At 37.4% G+C, this 24,384-nt stretch overlaps 1 pseudogene; it reads right to left on the bottom strand.

The window, feature by feature from the left end:
• Window positions 1–22,367: 22,367 nt before the first annotated feature.
• Window positions 22,368–22,664, bottom strand: LOC148162274 (small ribosomal subunit protein eS26 pseudogene; annotated as a pseudogene).
• Window positions 22,665–24,384: the final 1,720 nt, after the last annotated feature.

The following is a 24,384-nucleotide window of genomic DNA, read 5'->3' as shown; positions in this document are numbered from 1 at the left end:
CAAGTGTGGTTGAAAGAGAGTATGAATAACAAAAGGTATTCCTTTCACCTTATTGCTCTTACCACTTAGGAAATTCCAAGGGGTTTTAGGAGTTCTGTGCCAGAGCTCCTTGGCTCTAGCATTTCTCTGGCACCTATCACTGTTTTATGAGTCTTTGGGAAGCAGGTATTTTGATAACCCAGAATGTCTGTTGAAACAATACTACAACCAAGAAAATTGAAATCTCTAAAAGACAAATGGCCTGGACTACTCTCTTAGGTTAAATCTTTGTATCAAAAGGTTAGAAAAATCGAAGGACAAATTAGATGTTTTAAGATTAGGAAGTAGAAAAACATGTATTCTTTTGTATTTGCACTGCATTTTCAGAACTGTCCTAGACTCTAGATCTGAAAAACAAAAAATTATATTCAGGGTTCAAATATGGTGGGAGAGGAGAGAACACTGCTGCTGGTCCTTGGTGGTTATAGAATATTAGGGGATTTTCAGTGCAGTTACTTCTCCAGGAAAACTGATTAGCTAGTGACTAAGTAATGCTTATATTTTCTAGCAGTTCAAGAGAAGATTCTTGAGGGTGGGAAGAGAGAGATTTACCTCACTCAGAGCCTCTTTACTAGATCTTGCCCTTGTTCCCCCGACTTTTTGGCTCTGTCGCGATTGGGCTATCAGCAAAAAAAATAAGAAGGAAGCTTTTTCCTGAATGCTTTGTAAGAGATTAAAGAGTGTAAGACTAATTTATTCATGTAAGTGTCAGAAAACTTAATTTATCCATGAAATACATTCTTTTTTTGATGGATTTTTGGGAAAGGTTTGAAGTATTTTCATGCTTATTGATTTCTTTAGGTCTCCTGTCTTTAACTGAACTTTTATTAATTTCTATTTGCCTAGATAGTCATCCTTTTCATCTAGTTAAAAAAATTTTGTTCTAATTTTTTTTAAGATTTTATTTGTCAGAGAGAGAGAGTGCGCACACGTGCACAAGCAGGGGGGTGGCTGGCAGAGGGAGAAGCAGGCTTCCCGCTGACCAGTTGAGCCTGACGTGGGACCCTAGGATCATGACCTGAGCCGAAAGCAGATGCTTAACCGACTGAGCTACCCAGGTGTCCCTCATCTAGTTAACATTTTATGAGCAAGGTGTTTTACAGAGTTCCCTTTTATAGTCATTTCAAATCCTCGATGGCTCTAGCACTGTTCTTGCACCTGATACTCTGTTTTTTTGTTGTTTTTTGATTAAGATTAAATCTAGCAACTTATTTCACTGATTTTTATTTATAAACCATATTAGAATTTTTTTATTATAATAGTGAAAGAACAGAAAATTAAAAGAAAAGTTAATGAATTAGAAACAATGGAAAAAGAAATCTCAGTATGATTTAAAAATAATCCTCTTTTGGGTTTTTTTGGTTTTTGTTTTTTCCTTGTTTATTTCCTTTTTGGTAGTAAGTGTGTAAGGCTATGCTCTGAATATAGCCTTTGCTGAAGCTCACTAATGTGGTAAAAAGTTGTTACTCTTTTTATTTTATAACTTAGTCTGTTTCCTCTTTGACATAAGAGTATTGGATCATGAAAAACTTTATGTATTTATCTAGGAAAACTTGAAAACTTTTTTTTTTTAAAGTAAACTTTACACCCAATGTATGGCTGGAACTCATGACCCTGAGAGATGGAGTCACATGCTCTGCCGACTGAGCCAGTCAGGTGCCCCAAACAGAACATTCTTGTGTTGCCATTTCCTCAGATTTTATAGTATATATTCTGTTGTCGATACTCACTAAATGATAAAAACATCAGAAAATTGTTTCCAGTCAGAAGTAACGTATTCATGTATGTGGAATTTTAAATATCTGTTCCCCAAACCAGAAATACAAAATGTAGACCATAATAATATGACAAATGTTGATGTGATTCAGTTCAAACTTTTTTAGATACTTGACCTGAGCAAGCAAATACTGCTAATACTGCTGTTAAGATTCTGGTAATAGCACAAGATAGTATTGGGGAGTAAAAAAAAATTCTTGTTGAATTCTAATAGTTTTCCATAGTTGGAAACTTCTACTCCTGTATATGAGAAACCTTAAAAATCAAACGTGTTCTTTTTTTTTAAAGAAGATTTTAGAGAATATTTTATATATACATAGTTACCATACATATGTTTTTTAAAAAATAACAGGATTGAAATAGTAGAGCACAGAGGTAAGGAATAGTTCAGAAATATTGTACCAGTGTTCTGGCTTTAATTCTTAAGTCATGCGAAGGAACTTGGGACTGAGACTAAGTGATCATTCTTAGCTCAGGGGAAAAGACTTATAAAATATGAAGGTAGAAGGAAAGAAAACATCAACTTTTCTTTAATTAAAAACTTGGTCTCCTTTTAATGCAACACCTTCATCAGACTAGAACAAAACCATTCATACTATTTCCACATTATTTTTTTACTTCAAAAAGTAAAAGCAGGCAACTTCATATTCTTTGGAGATTCAAATTATAGATGGAATGAAGTTCTTCAGAACATATGTCATGCGATATATTTGATTTTATGATACATATATGGTCCATGGAGCTCAAATATATAAAAATTTGTTATGTCCAAATACTTTTTTCCCGTAAAATTCAGTTTATTCAAGTATCTATAATATTTCTATATGGAAAGAGTAGCTGTTGCTAAATAATGAACAGTACAGGAAACTAATAATATCAATTTTGTTGCCTCCCTGAATTGCTAAGATGATTTCTGGAAATGGTCACCATGCATTTTGCCTTTCTTTTTTTTTTTTTTAATTTATTTATTAGAGAATGAGAGATAGCACGAGAGGGAAGAGGGTCAGAGGGAGAAGCAGACTCCCTGCTGAGCAGGGAGCCCGATGTGGGACTCGATCCCGGGACTCCAGGATCATGACCTGAGCCGAAAGCAGTCGCCTAACCAACTGAGCCACCCAGGCACCCTGCATTTTGCCTTTCTAATGTAACTGCTTGTCTTGTCACCCACTTTATACTGACATTTTGAAGCTAGAGCAGTTTTTGAAGTCATAGCATTATCAAGTCTTTACAGCTTAAAGGGGATATAGGTAACTAGTAAATTAATATATATGTTTACTATGGGTTGAATTTATTTTTTTTATCTTACATGCAGTGTTTTTTTATCTACACTCCCTTCAGTTAAAGAAGCCAGATTCAGACGTTAATTTGTTGGCTAATATTTATCTTTTGGGTCCAGTCGTAAACATTGATTGGGAGAGGACCTGTAATTCATTTCAACAAACTTCAAAAGAAAAAAAAATGTCTACTTCAGGCAAGGCACCATGTTAATTAAGCTTTTTAGGAGATAAAAAGGAAACTCTGTTTATTAGTTTCCTGTTTATTAAATATACTACTATATACTACTACTGTAGACTTAGAAGAAATTTTGTATTGGAGGTTTAAAGTTCAATGGCAGATCAAGAGGAGAGAAACACACGTTCAGGGAAGGCGTGGTGGAGGTGGGATTTGAGTGTTTTGAAGGATAAATGGACATTCCAGAGGGAGTGAATAACATGAACAAAGACACAAAGAAGATGGCAAAGGCAAGATGCTTTCTGGTTATAGGGTGCTTCTAGCACAGAAATGTATGTGCTTCTAGCATAGGAATAGGGGTCAGTCACGGGGCGCCTGGGTGGCTCAGTCGGTTACACGTCTGCCTTCAGCTTGGGTCGTGATCCTGGTGTCCTGGGTTTGAGCCCCACCACGTTGGCTCCTTGCTTGGTGAGGAGTCAGTTTCTCTCCCTCTGCCTCTCCCTCTGCTTGTGCTCTCTCTCGCTGTCTCTCTCTCAAATAAATAAAATCTTTAAAAAAAAGGAATAGGGGTCAGTCATATACTTAGTGGCTTTCAAACTTCACTGTTGCTACTCATCACCTGGGATGTCTGTTGAAATGTAGGCTCCTAAATTCTACCTCTAGGAATTATAATTCAGTAAACCTGGACTGAGAGCCAGGAACCTTCATTTTTACTAAATACCTGAGGCTATTGTAGGGACACTTTTGTACAACTTGAAGCTTTAAATATGTTTATTTTGACACTGGTAAACCACTGGAGCTCTGAAGTCTTATTGCCTCATTTGCTGTATGACCTTGGACAAGTTACTTAATCCTCTGTGTATCAGGTTCTGTATCTGTAAATAAGAAAAGTAACAGTAATTGTTTTTTTAGGATATTTTGAGGCCTAAATGAGATAAACCATTCTAAGTACTAAGCATAGTGGCTACAGTGTAGTAACTGCTCAGTAAGTGTCATCTGTTGTTTTGTAGATATTGTCATCTAATTAAGAGAAATGTATTTTTTTTGCTAGATTATAATTCAGTTCATTAGTTATTCTACTCTACATACTTCATCAGACTACTTCTTGGTGTATTACCTTGTGTTCAGTTACTTCGTTTACTCCTTTATTCATCAAAACCCTTTGAAATGTAATAATAATTTAATGTGCATTATTAAATATACATATAAAATATGAATGTCATAACTACTTGTTCTTATTTGCTCACATTGATTTTTGTTTTATTTATTTTTTAAGATTTTATTTGAGAAAGAGAATGTGGGAGTGAGGGGAGGAGCAGAGGGAAAGGGACAAGCAGACTGCACTGAGCTCAGAGCCTGATGTGGGGCTCTATCTCAGGACCCTGAGATCATAACCTGAGCCAAAATCAAGATCGGACACTCAACCAGCTGAGCCACCCAGGTGCCCCTGATTTTTTTTTTTTTTTAGTAATTGACAATGAAATACATGGTTAGCAAATTCAATACTTTCTCTGTTTAAGGCAAAACAATATAATGTAACAATTCATTTGAATGGATTTTTAATTCATTCAAAAATACAAAGGTAGTATGGATATTGTTGGTTTTAATTCATTTAAAGATGTAATTTAAAAATAGAACAGGGGCATCTGGGTGGCTCAGTCATTAAGCGTCTGCCTTCTGCTCAGGTCATGATCCCAGGGTCCTGGGATCGAGCCCCGCATTGGGCTCCCTGCTCAGCAGGAAGCCTGCTTCTCCCTCTCCCACTCCCCCTGCTTGTGTTCCCTCTCTCTCTGTGTCTCTCTCTGTCAAATAAATAAATAAAATCTTTAAAAATAGAACAAACAAGAAATTATACTTTTATTTTTTAAATTTTATTTATTTATTTTTGAAGACTTTATTTGTCAGAGAGACAGCACAGGCAGGGGGAGAGGCAGAGGGAGAAGCAGGGTCCCCACTGAGCAAGGACTCTGCGATCATGACCCAACCTGAAGGCAGATGCTCAACTGACTGAGTCACCCAGGCATCCCAAGAAGCTAAATGTTTAAAAACATTTTAAAAGTATGGCATTTTAGATTTTTCTTTTAAAAATTTATTAGAGGGAAATTTGATACTATATGTCACAACTTTAAAAAAGCATAACTTTTGACTCAGAAATTTTTTCTATCAAAGTGTTCATATACAGTTAATTGTCATTATTTACAGTAGTTATGTTTTAGAAAGTCACTGTGAACACTGAATTAGTGAATACTGACTCATTGCTCCTAGAGGAGTTACAAGGTTAGGTTCCTTTGAGCCTCTGGTTACAATGTTTCTATCAACTGATCAATTCATAATCTCATTCCATGTGTGCTTCTGTTCAATGTGTGACATCTTATTTAATGTATACTGTTGATTCATTAACACTGAACTCAACAGCACTATAACTGATGTCCAAGTGAAGCTTATATAACACATTCTCTCTAAGGCACACCTCAGCATTTTTGGTTTAAGACCCCTAGACAGCGCTTCAGCACTGACATCTGGGGGCCATTTTAAACAATGACATCACCAACAAAACACACACAAAGTGACACTATGATAGACTTCAGAAAGGACACTTGTTTACAGTATGAGAATCATGTTTGACCTGAGCTGGGGACATGTGGATCTGGCAACTTAAATTTTCACAGCTCTGCACGTATCTGCAAATGACCATAAAAACGCCATGAACATTGAGTTAGGGGTGTTTACAGATAAATCTTAGTAGAGTAGGCTAATTCACAGATAACTCCCTCAAATTAAGTATTCTTTTATCAAGCACCCCTCCCTCTGCAGGGAGGGGATAAAAAGGAAAAAGTGCGTCGATGTTTGGTGTTGTAACAAAGAAGGAAGTCACCCATGTACTCACCCAAAGTCTCCCATCTTTAAATCCCTGGTAATTTTGGTAATTTTTCTGCTGAGACCAGTTTCCTGTCGAATTCTCGTTAGGGTGCACTTGAAGAACAGTTGGGTCCAGTGTCATCCGAACAGGTTTATGCCAACCACAGGCCTGTTACCAGGATTCAAGCCTTTTACAATGTTTCTGTCTCCTCCTAGCCACGTAGAACAAGGCCAGCTTTACTTGTTTCTCCTCCACCAAAGGCTAGTGCTTCAGAGGTTTAATAAGGAAGAGGAAGATGATATCTCTTATTGGCTTTATTTCCCTCTAAGACCTAGTTAGATGAGTGAGTTCATTCAGTTGACTTTGTTCTACTTTGAGAGCTAAATAAATTAAACCATTCTTCTAATTTAGAAAAGTTATGTTCCTTAGTACCTAATTAACATATGATACATTTTGAGCCAAAACATGTTCACTATCTAAACCATAACAGATCAGTATAATTTTGGTAGCATATTTATTACAAATATAGGCACTGTGATAGGCAGAATGATGGCTTCCCCAAAAAATCCATATCCTAACTCCCAGGACCAGTGAATGTATTCGGTTACATAGCTGAGGGGAAGTACAGTTGTAGATGGAATTAACATGGCTAATTAACTGATTCTAAAGTAGGAAGAGTAGCCTGGATTATCCACGTGGGTTCAGTTTAGTAACAAGGGTTTTTTAAGAGTGGAAGAGGAAGGCAGAAGAGTCAAAGAAATTAACAGGCAGAAGCTTAGCCAGGCAGTGTTGCTCACTTTGAAGATGAAGAGACTACTCCATGAGCCAAGGAATGCAGGCATCCCCCAGAAGCTGGAAAGGACAAGAAAACCAAGTCTCATAGATTCTCCAGGAGAGAATGCAACCCTGTTGACACCTTGATTTTAGCCTAATGAGGCCCATGTTAGACTTCTGAATGGTAAAATAATAAATTTGTGTTGTTTAAATCTACTAAGTTTGTGACAATTTGTTATGGTAGCAATAGAAATAGGTAATTTATTACGCCTGAAGCGGAAGTAGAAGTAGAAAACACAGACAAAATCTGAGTTCATTCAACTTCTGGCTTTGTCTCTATTACTAGTTTTGTGACATAGAACCAACTTAATCTCTCAGGTTTTAAATTTCCTCATTTGTAAACAGGGATAATGGCACATATCTTCAATGGTTACTGTCTGAATTAAATCACTTAGTGCATCCAACACCTTTTTACTTTATATACATGTTATTTAAGTTTTATTTATTTGTTTGTTTATTTATTTATAAAGTAGGCTCCACACTTAGTGTGGAGCCCAACATGGGGCTCAGTGTGGGGCTTGAACTCATGACCCAGGGGTCAAGACCTGAGCTGAGATCAGGAGTCCGATGCTTAACTGACTGAGCCACCCAGGTGCCCCACATCTGTTATTTAAATTTTAATATGAGCATGGAGGAAATTTGCAGTTAAAAAGAAAATTTTAAAAACTTGCTCTTAATACAAGAAGAAACTAGAAATTGTGTTTAATAAATATCCTATGGACATTACAGTTGCAAGAAAAGTTTTGGCCATATATGTGACAAAATGTGTCTCAAAATAGGCATTTTGGCAAATAAGAAATTTGGGAAGACTCAGTTAATTTAGCATTCCTGTTTTCTTTAGTGTAAATAACGTGTTTATTTTATTATTAAAGGAAACAGGTAAAAAACTTTAATTGTATATTACAAATATTAATATCAGGTGAAAAATTAACCAGTAAATGATACTACATATAGAAGCTTAGAAAAATCTGTGTAGAGGCAGGGAAGTAGATATGTTAACTCACTCTGACTGTTTTATGCTGATTTTTCCAATTGAACTAAGTTGAGCTCTCAGATACAGTTTTGTTATAACCTTGGATCTATACTTATTGCTAGAGAGATGTAAAATGTTATGTGATGATTTTTCCCAAATGTTTTTTTCCACTTTATATAAGGTTTTCTGTTCAGTTTGGAACAAGATAAGAGGAAGGCATTTAGAGGGTGCTAATTCAGATTTTAAAAGGTGTTTTTGAGATCTATTCCCAGCTCTCTCTGGATCTCTAGCTAGAAGTGTGCTGTATAATTTGGAATTTTCTTAGAATATCCTTAAATACTTTGTAGTCTGTCTTGCGTCATTAGCTGTTCAGATCAGAAGTTCAGGGAGTTAAAAATAAAGAGAATAATCCTTTTTACATGTTTCATGTTGATATCACATTTTCCATTCATACAAACTTAAAATCAGAGAAGTGTAACTTAAAACTTGACTAATTACTAATATATTCTTATTGTAGCTAATTCACTTAAGTAAAATAATTCTTGTGAAACATTAATAGCATTTACTTAATGGATGGAGTAGTAAGCCCCGAATGTTTTGATTGCCTAGACTCCCTCATTTTCTAAGACCTTCCCCATCTGCCATGTTTCAGTGGTGATCCCACTAGCCTGAGGGGTCTGGGCTAGAGTTCTTTAGGAATTTGGAGTTCATACTTAGAATCCCTCTCTTTAGCTCTAAAATAAGGATCTATAACTCGAAGTATTGGCAGCCATGTTCTACCCTGTAAAGAGTCGAAAAAGCTATTCTGCTGTAGGAGAGAAGAATGACACAGATGAACAGGGTAGCAGAGGTGAAAGATGGGGAGAGATGGAAACAAACACATGAAGGGAAAGGAGGAGAGAGATCGATAAATAGGAGAGGAGGAGATGAGGAAGAAAGGGTTGGAAGGGGGGCAGACAGAAGGACCAGAAAAAAGAAAACAAGGAAATGTACTTATTATTTAAGTTCCTGGTTCTAGTTTTTCCCTATGACTTTGAATTCCATGAGAAAGTCCTGTAGGCTTTATAAAAATTCTCCGTTTTTGGGTGCCTGGGTGGCTCAGTCATGAAGCTTCTGTCTTCAGCTCAGGTCATGATCTCAGGGTCCTGGGATCGAGCCTCACATCAGGCTCCCTGCTCAGTGGAGAGCCTGCTTCTCCCTCTCCCTCTGCTGCTCCCCCTGCTTGTGCTCTCTCTGTCAAGTAAATAAATAAAATCTCAAAAAAAAAAAAAAAATTCTCCTTTTTGCTTCAGCTACCTTTAGTCAGATTCTGTCCTTGTAGCCAGAAGAGTCTTTACCAATGCAAACACTTGTCTTTTTTTATGTGTTAGCTGCTCTCTATATAATGTTAGTTAATTGTCATAACCTTGCAAGGTAGGTATTATTAATCATCAAAAAAAAAACTTAGGGTTTAGGAGCAATTTAAGTAATTTTTTTTAAAGATTTTATTTATTTATTTATTTGACAGAGTGAGAGCACAAGTAGGCAGAGCAGCAGGCAGACGAAGAGGGAGAAGCAGGCTCCCCGCTGAGCAGGGAGCCCGATGTGGGGCTCGATCCCAGGACCCTGGGATCATGACCTGAGCCAAAGGCAGATGCTTAATGACTGAGCCACCCAGGCACCCCAGCAATTTAAGTAACTTGATAAAGGATCACATAAGTGACAGAACTAGGATTGAAATGTAGGTCTTAACTCCAAAGTTCTTACTCATTCACTCTAAAAATAATGGGTATCAGCTCTGGGGTAGATAGTAGGCCAACCTACAATTGCAATTTGGGACACCATGGGCAAGTTGAGATCAAAGAAGAACCTTACTTCGTAGAGAAAAGGAGAAAGTTGGAAGTTGAACAAAAGTCCTTTAGAGGAAATTGGGAGTTCAGTGGTGATGGTTTCTCATAGGTGGAGTTGTGGTATTTTCTTAATATCTGAGCTTGTTGCTGTAGGCAAGGAGAAATTCTTCTCTTCTCCTGTAGGAGTAAAGTAGGCTTCTTCCCTTTGGGAATGTGAGGTATGTCTCTCCCTTTTGGTACCCACAATCTCAAGTCCTTCTGGCCTCCCGACTCCATTTTAAATGAGGTTTCCTTTATTCAGTTTCACATTCCTTATCACATTTTCTTTGTAGAAAACACATCTTCACATTGCAACCATAAAAGACTGGAGAAACTGTAACACTAGAAGTATAGAGGTCAGTTAAGGAAGTTTTTGCAGTAGTACAGACAGTAAATGATTAGTAGCCAAGTGAAGTAGTAGTTGGAAAAGTGGAAGAATTTTGGAGATTACAGGGTAGTATGGTCAGGTCCTGGTGACTCGATAATATGGGGTATGAGTTAAGAATGGCTCTCAGGAGTCTGACTAAGGCAGTATGTACTTACCATTGATTGAAACATGGGTGACAGAGAAGGAAGAGTGGGTTTTGATGGGAAAGATGACAGGTCCCATTTTGGAGTTGGTAAATTTGAGATTCCTGGAAGGTGTTCCAGTGGCTGCCCAGCTAAAAGAGCCTCTTATAGTGAGTGGGTATTTTGGCAAAACTAGAACTAATCTTTCATTTTCACCCTTTGTTTCTGGAAGAGAATGTCTGCAGGTACATATGTAATAAGTTTTTATATTTTAGAAGATCTGAGAGACTTTTTCTATTTAAAAAGTAAACCATGTTCTTTTGCAGCAAATTGCTAGAAAGTCATTGCTTGTCTTTGCCATTCTACTGTATAATTACCATTATTCTGTAGACTGTAGAAGAAAAAAGAGGCCTATTTAAAGGCAAAATTGGTAATTACCATATCCATTTACCTAGTAGATATCCAGGCAATTATATTGGCATTGATTCTGAATGAAAAAGGCTAAGAATATTAAACAATAAACATTTAAGTATCTAATATATACCAAAACCATACTTTTTTATTTACTGAGGACAGGATAGAATTTTCTTAATGAAAGTTAAAAATTACGTCTTTTTTAACATTGGGTAATTAAAATTTTGAAGCATTTAATTTGTATCAAATTCTAACAAAATAAACTACATGTAGTAATATATCATCGTGCTTGAGAAAGGATATTACGTAGGAAAATAAGCTAAAAAAGGACAGCATTTTAAAAGAACATGTTTAGGGGTACCTGCATGGCTCAGTCAGTTGGCGTCTGCCTTCGGCTCAGGTCGTGATCCCAGGGTCCTGGAATTGAATCCCTTGTCAGGCTCCCTGCCCAGTGGCGAGTCTGCTGCTCCCTCTCCATTTGCCCCTCCCCCTGCTCGTGCTCCTGCTCTCTCTCTCAAATAAATAAAATCTTAAAAAAAAAAATAAACATGTTTATTGTGTTTGCTTTGGCAGCACATATATTAAAAACATGTTTGTAACTTCTAAAATTCAAAACAAATTTTTTTGGAAAATGGTTTTTAGATATACATAATATGCAGAAATTAAATTCTTGGATATCAATTAAAACTTATTTAAAAAAAAACTTTTTTCTTACTCCTATTACTAGAAACATTAGCTTGAGTATGAGAGCCATGTGTATAGCTTCTGCTAATTCCTGAGAAAAGGCTCGTGGTTGAACAGAATATAAGACCTGCACCAAGAGGTATTATCAAAGATCAGAAAGGTTCCTAGTCTCTGAGAACTGTAACAGATTAAACTGATTTCTTCTTGCCTTACTTCCCAGCTCATCTCCAGCTATGCTCCCCTTCATGTGATTCATGTGACTTATTTTGGTTTTTGAAGCACATTTGACTACTCCTTGCTTGTTACTTCTGTTGCTGAAAGCTTCCTCTCCCCAAATCTTCTGTATTAATTTCATGTGTATAATTGTATATTCAATTTATATACCAATTAAACTTCAAAGTTTTAAATTTATTGGCTAAAACATACATTGAAACTCAGGGTATTGTTACAGCAAAAGCATGGTGGGAATAAAGTAAAAGTGGGAATTTGGGGAAAATTAAAAGATTTTCAGGTCAATTTTATAAACTTTCTAAAAATGTGTATCTAATTTCTCCTGCTCTTCGGTCTGAAAGTAATGTCTAATTATTTACTGTGATTTGAAGGTATAAAATCTTGGTAAAGGACAGTAGTAGATAAAGTGAAAATCTGAGAGGATAAAAATTTTTAAGAGAGGGGGCGCCTGGGTGGCTCGGTTGGTTAAGCGTCTGCTTCAGCTCAGGTCATGATCTCAGGGTCCTGGGGTCGAGCCCCACATCGGGGGGGGGGGGTCTCAGCTCAGTGGGGAGTCTGCTTCTCCATCTGTGCTCTCCCTCTCTCAAATAAACCTTTTTAAAGAATCTTTTTAAGATAGGTATAAAATCAGCTTAATTTTTCAAAAGTTCAGTGAATTTGTAGAGGGAATTATGCCTGATAAATATTTACATGTGTCTTTCTACCAACAAACTGTTTTTAATAATTGCCTAAAGTGGCCAAAGGTAATTAACTTACCTGGTATCTTCGTAATTCAGATCTGTTCCATTTGAATATAATAATTTTTTTAAAATCTTGGGGCTTAAAAAAATAAAATCTTGGGGCTACCACAATTCCTAATATAATACATTTTAAGTATTCTTTACAATTTTTTTTTTTTAGATTTTATTTATTTGATAAAGAGCGCACAAGCAGGGGGGAGCAGTGAGAGGCAGAAGCAGGCTCCCCACTGAGCAGGAGCTGACTCAGGGCTTGATCCCAAGACCCTGAGTTCATGACCTGAACCAAAGGCAGATGCTTAACTGACTGAGCCACCCAGGCACCCCTTCTTTACAATTCTTTACATATTTTTTTACATCAGGTCTTTCTTATGGCTGATCTTATGCCAGATTTCATTAAAGAAAACATAACCAGATTTCATTAAAGAAACCAAAGAGGAATTCAGAATGAACGGGTTTACTTTTTCTTTAACGTCGATTGTTTGTGTATCTAAAATGAAAAAAAAAAAAAGGTAGAAAATTGCTATCACTGAGCAGGGCAAGCTCAGTTTTCCATTGCTCACATTTTCTGTTCTCCTTTGACTCTTGGAAAATTAAGTTCTTTGTTTGCTTTTACAAGACAAAGTGCACGCCCTTTAGTAGTCTGCTGTTTCCTCCTTTCCATCTATGTTTTCTATTCTTTCCTAGTCCTGCCTGCCCTTTGTGCTTTATGCTAAAGGGAGGAAATTTAAAAGTAAAAGTTAAAGAAAATCGTCCCTTATGTTTATGGTCTATAGAGCACTGTGACCTGTGGAGAACTGATCATTTCATATCTTATGATTAATTCTATAAATTTTTTTCTTTGGGATTTCTTACAGATTTAAAGCTTAGTTGTAAACTGGAGCCATCTGCGCAAAATGCCAAACTAGGGCTCCCTCCACCCCACCACTGGATACAGCATATAATGTAATAATTGCTTAGCTTGCCAGAATTAGTTTACAGATACAGTGTACATTTAAATTTTTTAAAGGTTCAAAAGTATGTTAAATTGAGAAATATTAATCACTATTACTAATAATAAAGCAATATGATCATGGTGCAGAGGTGTGGAGTACTATTTTCAGTTAGACTTCGGGGAGTGAAGCTGGCTGCCAATAGTGTTACCATGTTTGTAACATTTTCTAAAGGGCTAATATTTAATAACTTATCAAAGAACAGAAAATGGTATACACAAGGCTTCCCTAGAGGCTCTGAATGGGTATCGGAAAGAAGGTAACCTAGAACTCAGAAGACTCAGCCTCATCTCCTTGAGCAAGTCAACCTTCCCAGGCTTCAGGTTCCTTATATGATGTAGAGATTATCCCTACTTTTTTTTTTTTAATATTTTATTTATTTATTTGACAGAGAGAGGGAGAGCACAAGCAGGGGGAGCGGCAGGCAGAGGGAGAGGGAGAAGCAGGGTCCCTGAGGAGGAGGGAGCCCGATGCGGGGCTCGATCCCAGGACCTCGGGATCATGACCTGAGCCGAAGGCAGTCGCTTAACCAACTGAGCCACCCAGGCACCCTTTCCCTACTCTTTTGCTGGTAACATATTAGGATTATTATGGGATCAGATTAAGTAATAAAGGACTTTGGAAACAAAGCATTGTCAAAGTATAAAATATTATTAAAACAAAATACCTTCACACATGGTGTCATGTGCTAATGATTGAGCTAGATGCATTAAGAAATATATCAAATTTGTTCCAGCTCTATTAGTCACACTGTTACAGAGCAGGTTCACTATAGGTAATTCCAATATATGACCATCTACATATATATAAAGTTGAAAAACATTTTTATCTGACTTACATAATTGGTAAGTTAGGAAATGGTTGGAAAACCTGCAAGTATTTATAGAACTCTTTCTATGCTTGGTCCTTTTGGGGGAAACAATTTGTTGGGTTGTTGGATAGAATTATTCAGAACCAAGTTATTCTTTCAACAAAAATGAAATGAATGTCCATATATATAAAGTAGTTTGTGTTAATTAGAAGGAAATAGAAGATCCTTGTGACAGGGGTGCCTGGGTGGCTGGGTGGCTCAGTCAGTTAAGCTCCTGACTCTTGATTTCAGCTCAGGTCATGATCTTGGGGTCATGAGAACAAGCCCCATGCTGGGCTCCACATCAGCACAGGTCGGCCTGAGGTTATCTTCCTCTCTCTCCCTCTGCCCCTCCCCTACTCATGTGCACACTAGAACGCTCTCAATAAATAAAGTCTTAAAAAAAAAATCCTTGTGACATAAGCTCTGTTCCCTGTTGCTATTTATTCTGGCCTCCTCTTACCTCTTATTTTATGTTATACTTCAGCACTGAACTACTTGAGGTTTCAAAATCCACTTTGTTCTCTCGTCTGTGGGATTCTGAACATCCTGCTATTTCAGCCTAAAACACAGTCTCTGATTTGTGTAGTTAACTTTTTTTTTTTAAGATTTTATTTATTTATTTATTTGACGGCGAGAGACAGCGAGAGAGGGAACACAAGCAGGGGGAGTGGGAGAGGGAGAAGCAGGGCCCCCCAGGGCCCCCCCCCCCAGCAGAGCCCAATGCAGGGCTCAATCCCAGGACTCTGGGATCATGATCTAAGCCGAAGGCAGACGCTTAACGACTGAGCCACCCAGGTGCCCCTGTGTAGTTAACTTCTAATTGGCCTTTTTATCTTCCCCAGTCCTTAAGCCTGTGTTTTGGAAGTTTAAGTGATGGGAAAAGCAGGTTAGGAAAGTAAATTGGGGAAGTTAACCTGGAATACCTTAATAAATCTTTATAAAGTCTTTATAAATCTTTACTTTGTAAAGATTATTAGGTAGTCAACATGTTAGAACCTCTTTTGGTAGAATTAGAGGTTGAGAATCACCATAAATTGCAGATTATGAAGCAGAGTTGTAGAAATGGAGGTGATCTGAAGACAGACAAAACAAGCATTCATTCATACGTTCTTAGCTTTGTTCTAGGAGACATAGAGAGGTGAAGGGGATAAAAATGTCACTCCTCTGGTATTTAGAAAATATAGAGAATGCCTGTAGATCATTAAAAAAAAAACAGCCCTATAGAAAAATGAACAAGTGTTTTGAACAGACATTTCACAAAGGAGACTGGCCAATAAACATGTAAAGGCACTCTTTATTAGTAATTGTGAGTGTAAAGTTCAAATCATAATGAGAGACCACTACATGTCCACCAGACAGATTGAAAATGCCAAGTACTAGTGAAGATGTGAAGCAATGGTAACTCTCATACTTTGCTGTTGGGAGTATAAACTGGTACAGCCACCCTGGAAAACTGTTCAGCAGTGTATAGTCTGACCCAGCAATCTACTGCAAGGTGTATTTCCAGTAGAATGGTTGCTGGCAGTACATTTCTTGATCTGAGTGATGAGTTACATTGGTATTCAGTTTCTGCTAATTCACTGAGGTGTACATTTGTTATGTTTACTTTTCTGTGCATGTGTTATACTTTAATAATTTTTTTCAAAGATTTTATTTATTTGAGAGAGAGAGAATGAGAGACAGAGCACAAGAGGGAAGAGGGTCAGAGGGAGAAGCAGATTCCCCGCCGAGCAGGGAGCCTGATAAGGGACTCGATCCCGGGACTCCAGGATCATGACCCGAGCCGAAGGCAGTCGCTTAACCAACTGAGCCACCCAGGCGCCCCTAATAATTTTTTTTTCAATTTTCCTGTTATATTCTGGAGAGGGGAGCCATCGTTATCAAAATCATCACCATGAATGAGTAATATATGCCAGGTACTGTTTAGGTGCATTACAGATAACTCATTTAGCCCTCAACAACTCTAGGAGGCTTACTTTTAATATCCGCATTTTGTAGTTGAGGAAACTGAGGCACAGAAAGGTTGAGTAACTTGCCAAAGCTCACACACTAAGTGGTGGACCCAGACTTTGAACCCAGATATTTTGTCTGTAAAGTCTTTGCTCTTAACTACTATGCTGTACATCCATACAGGTGTAGGATGACAGCACAAAGGTGTCAGCACAAAGACTTAAAGAAGCTGAGGGATAAGCTGTGCAGGTGTCTGGTAAGAGCTTTCCAGGCAGAGAGAGGAAAGTGCAGTGGTCTGACATGGCCCATCTGAAGGATACAGGAAGAAGGCTGTGGCAGAACTGGGGCAAGTAAGTGTTGGAGATGAGGTTAGAGAAGTAACTGGGGCTACGTAGTAGGGGGAGGACTAGGAGGGTTGTGTCCTAGAAACCAGGTAGAAAGCATTTTTAGGAAAAGAGATGATCCCTGTGTCCAGTGTGGCTGACAGCTCAAGTAACATGATGACTGGAAATTGACTATTGGATTAGCAATGTGGAGTTAATTGGGGAACTTAGTGGGCAGTTTTAATGTAGTGGAAGCAGCAAGCACAGTCAGAAATCCAAAAAATTTAGACTATATTTTAAGCAAGTATGAGAAATGTAGGGAAGTTGGAATAAATTTTGCTAAAATGGGTGGTAAAGTTGAAACAGACAGGATTATCAAAGGCCAAAGGTTGAAGAAAGAGAATGCCTGAGTATCTGAAATATTTGGTAGCATTTCTTGTTGTCACTACTTTAATCCTTTATTTCCTACAGGAATTTGAAACAAAAGACAAATGTAATGGCCCTGGTTTTCAGGTACAATAATTTGCATTCTTTTGGGGGATGACAGGACAGTCATATGAGAAATGGTAAAGGGACCATTTTACTTCTCCGCTCCTGAGAACTTGCCTCATCAACAAAACTCTTGATATTTTTAGTTCCACGTTTTTTCTTGCCCATTATCCAGGGAAGGTGAGAAAGTAGTTCAGGTGTGATGAGGAATCAAGGTAAAACGTGGCATATACATTTGACCCTTGAACAGTCAAAAATTCATGTGTAACTTTCGACTCCCCAAAAACTTAACAACTAGTAGTCTACTATTAACCAGGAGCCTTAACAATAACATAAACAATCAGTTAACACATATTTTTTATGTTACATGTATTAAACACTGCATTCTTACAGTAAAGAAAAAAGAAAATGTTAAGAAAATCATAGGGAAGAGAAAATATTTACAGTACTGTAAAAAATCTGTGTATAAGTAGACCTGCGTAATCAAACTTGTTCAAGAGTCAACTCTGTCGGGGCGCCTGGGTGGCTCAGATGGTTAAGTGTCTGCCTTCGGCTCAGGTCATGATCCCATGGGATCGAGCCCCACATCGGGCTCCTGGCTCAGCGGGGAGCCTGCTTCTTCCTCTCCCTCTGCCTCTCCCCCTGCTCCTGCTCTCTCTCTCTCTCTGTATCTCTGTGTCTCAAATGAATAAATAAAATCTTAAAAAAAAAAAGTCAACTGTATTAACCTGATTCTAACACAGAAATCTATTTCAGTTTGAAAGGTTTTCACTTTGTTTTGCTAAAATGGGCCTTCATATGGCTAAAAGCAAGAACTTACACTAAACAGAACAGACGTGATGGTACCTTCTAGACTCACAGTCTCTTAAGGAAAGGTGAGCACCCGATGGCCAAACCATAACTGGTCATTAAGTTAGGGCTTTTGCTTTTACTCTCCTTCATATCAGTGCAAACTCAGAAATAGGCAAATCAAGCAGTGGCTGTGGGAAATTACAGGAACCTGGAGTAGACCACAAATGAATCAAAATTGTAAGTAGAAGTTATGAGGTAGGGAACAGCTATCCCAGCAGAGCAAATAGTTGGTTAAAGCATCAGGAATACTGAAATAGAGATGCTGAATCCACATATGGTAGGGAAGTAATAAGCTCCTAGCAATAAAGCAGTGATAACCTACTGTCAAGATATGCATTCGAACTGAAACAACAGCCTTTTGGGATTAATCTGTATGATCAGATCGTTCTGTAGTTTCTGACTTATATGAGATTTTTAACTTCTCCCCATTACCATTTTTATCTTTAGAATAAAACCCCTTCTTGAGTTCAAAACAGCCTGCCGAGCATTAAGCTATAAATTTTAGACTTACCATGTGGGCACATAAGGAAATGATACTTATTTAAAAATTATTTTTCTTTCTTGAAAAAAAAATTTTTAAGATTTTATTTATTTATATGACAGAGAGAGACACAGCAAGAGAGGGAACACAAGCAGGGGGAGTGGGAGAGGGAGAAGCAGGCTTCCCACTGAGCAAGAAGCCCGGTGCAGGGCTCGATCCTAGGGCCCTGGGATCATGACCTGAGCCGAAGGCAGACGCTTAATGACTGAGCCACCCAGGCACCCCCTTTCTTGAAATTAAAAGGAGAGTCCCACAGAGTACTTTAACCAATTACAGTAAATACTTAAAATGTTCATTTGTTTGAAAGTGATCATTATTAAAGAATAAATCTGTTACATAAACTGAAGTACAAATTTATTTAGAAATTAATACTCTCTGCACTTTAGTGACATTAAAACCAGGGAATGAAATGTTTTTTCTAGGGATTAATTTTTGAGAACATTAAAAACTGAAAATCTGAACAAAACATATGAAACAACTGTTTTCAGATGTTGGACAACAGCAGTGCAGGACTATGATCCCTGAAATAAGGGAAACAAACAAGTCAGCTGTATGGTCACCTAATCACCCCAACTTCCTGCCTAGAGGCACAGTCTGAATTACAGAGCAGAGAGAGGAATCTTGGGCAAAGGACAGTGGTCTCAACAAATTGAGGAGACAGAGATCAGAATTCATCGAGGCTGAGGCAGTTGAAAGTTACAGGGCAAAATTGCAAAAGAAGGACACTTTGTAGGAAAATAATTCTAAAAGCTTCTGTAGGAGTCTCTCTGACTTTTTATTTTTCTCTGAATTCTGGAACATGTGTGTAGAATGAAACTATAAAGCCAGGCAAAGGGTTGACCAGGTTGATATGAGCTAATAGCCCTTTGAGGTCATAGAGGGTGGGGAGGCATTTGAGTTTTTTCTAGCTAGCAAAGTCCTTGTTGATCATTCAGAACTTTTAATAGAAACGTCCAAGGGCTGTGATACTAAAGTACGTTAATAAAGAAACATTATGAACAATTTTATGCTAATATAAATTTAACAATTTGGATAATTAGACAAATCTCAAAAGCTGTAAGTTACCAAAGTGTAACAGAAATTGAGAATGTGAGTAGCCCTGTATGTAATAGATATTGAATTGGTAATTTATTTCACTTAGCATAATACCTTCTCGGTCCATCCATGTCGTTGCAGATGTCAAAATCTCATTCGTTTTTGGGACAGAGAAATATTCCAGTGTGTGTGTGTGTGTGTGTGTGTGTGTCTATCACATCTTTATCCATTTATTTAAAAATAAATTTTTTTTAAGTAGGCTCCACACCCATCATGGAGCCCAACACAGAGCTCGAACTCATGATCCTGAGATCAAGACTCTGAGATCAAGAGTCAGATGCTTAACCAACTGAGCCACCCAGGCACCCCTATCCGTTTATCTCTATTAATGGAGATACTTAGGTTGCTTCTGTATCTTGGCTATTGTAAATAATGTTGCAGTAAACATAAGGGTGCATGTAGCTTTCTGAATTAGTGTTTGTTTTCTTTGGGTAAATACCCAGTAGTGGAAAAAGTAAATCACATAGTTCTATTTTTAAGTTTTAGAGGGACCTCCATGCTGTTTTCCACAGTGGCTGCCCTGATTTCCATTACCACCAACAGTGCATAAGGGTTCCTTTTCTCTACATCTTCACCAATACTTGTTATTTCTTTCTGATTTAATCATTCTGACTGCTGGGAGGTGATATCTCATTGTGGTTTTGATTTGCCTTTCCCTGATGACTAGTGATGTTGAACATCTTTTCATGTGTCTTTTGTCTTTTCATGTGTATGTCTTCTTTGGAAAAATGTCTACTCAGTTCTTCTGCCCATTTGTCAACCACATTTTTGTTATTTTGGTGTTGATTTCTTTAAGTTCTTTATATATTTTGGGTACTAACCCCTTATCAGATATATAACTTGCAAATATCCTCTTCCATTCACTGGGTTGCCTTTTTATTTTGTTGATGGTTTCCTTTGCCGTGGGAAAAAGCTTTTCATTTTGGTGTAGTCCCAATAGTTTATGTTTGCTTTTGTTTTCCTTGCAGGAGACCTATCCAAAAATATGTTGCTAAGGCTGATGTCAAAGAGATTACTGCTTGTGTTGTTTTTGTTTTAGGGGTTTTATGGTTTCAGATCTCACATTTAAGTTTTTAATACATTTTTGAGTTTTGTTTTGTTTTTCATTTTTGAGTTTATTGTTGTGTATGGGATAAGTGGTCCAGTTTTATTCTTTTGCATGGAGCTGTCCAGTTTTCCCAACACCCTTTATTGAAAGACTTTATTGAAAGACTGTCTTTTCCCCATTGTGTATTCTTTCCTCCTTTGTCATGGATCAATTGACCACATAAGCTTGGGTTTATTTTTGGGCTCTCTCTTCTATTCCATTGACCAGTGGGTCTGTTTATGTGCCAGTACCATACTGTTTAATTGATTACTATAACTCTGTAGTATATCTTGAAATCTGGGATTATGATACCTCAGCTTTGTTGTTCTTTCTCAAGATTGCTTTGGCCATTTAGGTCTTTTGTAGTTCCATCCAACAAATACTAGGATTCTAATTCTGTGGAAAATGCTCTTGGTATTTTGATAGGGATTGCATTGAATCTGTAGATTGCTTTGGGTATTATAGACATTTTACCAATATTAATTCTTCTGATCCATGAACATGGTATACCTTTCCATGTGTGTTGCCTTCAGTTCTTTTCATCAGTGTTTTATAGTTTTCAATGTACAGGTCTTTTACTTCTTAGGGTAAATTTATTCCTAGTTATTTATTTATTTAGTGTAATTGTAAAAGGGATTGTTTTCGAAATTTCTCTTTATGCTACTGTTACTAGTGTGTAGAAATGCAACAGATTTCTGTATATTAAATTTATATCCTGCAACTTTACTAAATTCGTTTAGTCAGTAGTTTTTTGGTGGAGTCTTTTATTTTTTTTTAAATTTTTTTTAAGGATTTTATTTATTCATTTGATAGAGAGAGACAGCAAGAGAGGGAACACAAGCAGGGGGAATGGGAGAGGGAGAAGCAGGCTTCCTGCTGAGCAGAGCCCAATGCAGGGCTCAGTCCCAGAACTCTGGGATCATGACCTGAGCCGAAGGCAGACGCCTAACGATTGAAACATTCAGGTGCCCCTGGTGGAGTCTTTTAGATTATATATCATATCACTTCATCTGCAAATAGTGACAGTTTTACTTCCTCCTTGCCAATTTGGATGTATTTTATTTCTTCTTTTTTTTCTTTGATTACTGTGGGTAGGACTTCAAGTACTATGTTGAATAAAAATGGAGAGACATGGACATTCTTGTCTTGTTCCTGATGTTAGAGGAAAAGCTGTCAGTGTTTTCACCATTGAGTAGGATGCTGGCTGTGGGTTTTTCTTATATGGCCTTTATTATGTTGAGGTATGTTCCCTCTAAACCCACTTTGTTGAGAATTTTTTTTTTTATCATGAATGGACGTGGTATTTAGATTCTTTTTCTGCATCTATTGAGATGATAATATGATTTTTATCCTTCATTTGGTTACTGTTATGTGTCACATTGATAATTCGCAAATATTGAACCATCCTTGCATCCCTGGAATAAATCCTACTTGATTATGGTGAAAGATCCTTTTAGTGTATTGTTGAATGAGGTTTGCTAATAATTTGTTGAGGATTTTTGCATCTATGTTTATCAGGGATATTGGCCTGTGGCCTTTTTTCCCCTAGTGTCTTTGGTTATGGTATCAGGGTAATGCTGGCATTGTGGAATGTGTTTGGAAGCTTTCCTTCCTCTTCTATTTTTGGAATAGTTTGAGGATAATACATATTAACTCTTTTTTTTTTTTTTTGAAGTATAATTGCCATTTATTTTTTTTTTTCCTGGAGAACAGCTTTTCTTCAATTCTTAAGGATTTTAGCTCCTTATGTGGGCTTTGGTGGAGGTCGTGGGGCAGCACCCATGGGTCTGAATCGGGGTGGGGGTGTTCAGTCCTTCCGTGCTTCACAGGAGCAATACCTTACTACCTTGCTGTGAGTGGCACAACTCACGCAATAATATAGTTTCACATACAGCTTGGGAAGCACATAGGCATTGAAGACAGTCACTTCAGAAATGTCCCTGAAGGTGGTGGCCTCTACTGTGGTCTGAATAATGAACTTCTTAATGGCCTTGTGGGCATTAAGATTAATGGGCATGCAACGGGCATGGTTGGTACAGTGAATAGGCCCCATGTGGCTTCAGCCCTTTTTGGCACAACCATTATTCCTTCTCTCCTTGGTCATCTTTGAAGCAGGACCCTGGAGAGCTAGATATTAACTCTTCTTAAATGTTTGGTAGAATTCCCTTGTAAATCCATCTGGCCCCGAACTTTTGTTTGTAGGGAGTTTTCTGATTACCACTTCAATTTTGTTACTAGTAATTAGTCTGTTCAGATGATTCAGTTTTGAAGATGGAATGTTTTTAGGAATTTATCCATTTTTTCTTGGTTTTTCAGTTTATTTGCATATAATTTTTCACAGTAGTCTCTTACAATCCTTTGTACATCTGTGGTGTCAGTTGTTACTTCTCTTTCATTTGATTTTATTCATTTGTGTGCCCCCTGTCTCCCTCTTTTCTCTGTCTCTCTTTTTATGTCTGTGTTCTTTTTTTTAAGATGTGTCTAACAAAGGGTTTGTCAGTTTTATCTTTTCACAGAACCAACTCTTGGCGTCATTTATCTTTTCTATTGTTTTTTAGTCTCCATATCACTTGTTTCTGCTCTGATCTTTATGATTTCCTTCCTTCTACTAATTTTGGGCTTTGTTCTTTTTATAGTTTCTTTAAATATAAGATTAGGGTTTTTTTGTTTTTAAGATTTTTCTTGTTTCTTAGAGTAGGCCAGGATTATTATAAATTTCCCTCTTAGAACTGTTTTCACTGAGTCCCAAAGATTTTAGACTGGTTTGTTTTTATTTTCATTTGTCTCCATGGATATTTTTATATCCTCTCTGGTTTCTTCATTGACCCATTTGTTGTTTAGTAGTGTGTTGTTTAGCTTCCACGTGTTTGTTCTTTTCCAGTTTTTTTTCCTTGTAATTGATTTTTAATTTCATACCATTGTAATTGGAAAAGATGCTTGATATAATTTCAGTTTTCTTAAATTTATTGAGGCTTGTTCTGTGGCCTAACATGACTTATCCTGGAGAATGTTCCATGTGTACTGGAATATGTGTATTCTGGTTTTTTTTGGACGGAATGTTCTGTGCATATCTGTTAAGTCCATCTAGTTTAATGTGACATTCAAAGGCACTGTTTCCTCATTGATTTTCTGAGAAGATGATCTCTGCATTGATGTAGGTGGGATATGAAAGTCCCCTAATACTATTCTAGTTAGTGTCAGTCTCCTTTATGTCTGTTAATACTTGCTTTATGTATTTAGGTGCTCCCGTGTTGGGTATGTAGATATTTACAATTGTTATATCCTCATATTGGATTGATCCCTTTAGCAGTAGGTAATGCCTCTTTTGCCTCTTGTTAGAGTCTTTTTTTTTTTTAAGGCTATGTCCTCATTTTTTTTCTTTCTCTCTTTTTTTTTTAAAGGCTTTATTTCTTTGAGAAAGAGAGAGCACAGAGGGAGAGTGAGAGGGAGAAGCAGGCTCCCCACTGAGCAGGGAGCCAGATGTGGGGTTCGATCCCAAGACCCTGAGATCATGACCCAAGCCCAAGGCAGACGTTTAACTGGCTGAGCCACCCAGCTGCCCCTACAGTCTTTTTTTTTTAAAGTCTGGTTTGTCTGATATAAGTATTGTTACCCCGGCCTCCTTTTTTGCTCTTATTTGCAGGCAATATCTTTTTCCATCCCTTTACTTTCAGTCTATGTGTCTTTAGGTTTGAAGTATATCTCTTATAGTTAGGTAGCATAGATGGGTCTTGGTTTTTTTTAATCCATTCTGTCCCCTTATGTCTTTTGATTGGAGCATTTAAACCATTTACATATTTACATTTAAAGTAACTATTGACAGG

The sequence above is a fragment of the Eumetopias jubatus genome, unplaced genomic scaffold (assembly GCF_037043125.1).
Source record: "Eumetopias jubatus isolate StellerSeaLion01/CBP00866 unplaced genomic scaffold, mEumJub1_p1.0 scaffold_16, whole genome shotgun sequence".
Classification (NCBI taxonomy): Eukaryota; Metazoa; Chordata; class Mammalia; order Carnivora; family Otariidae; genus Eumetopias; species Eumetopias jubatus.
This window is presented reverse-complemented; position numbering and strand designations above follow the sequence as displayed.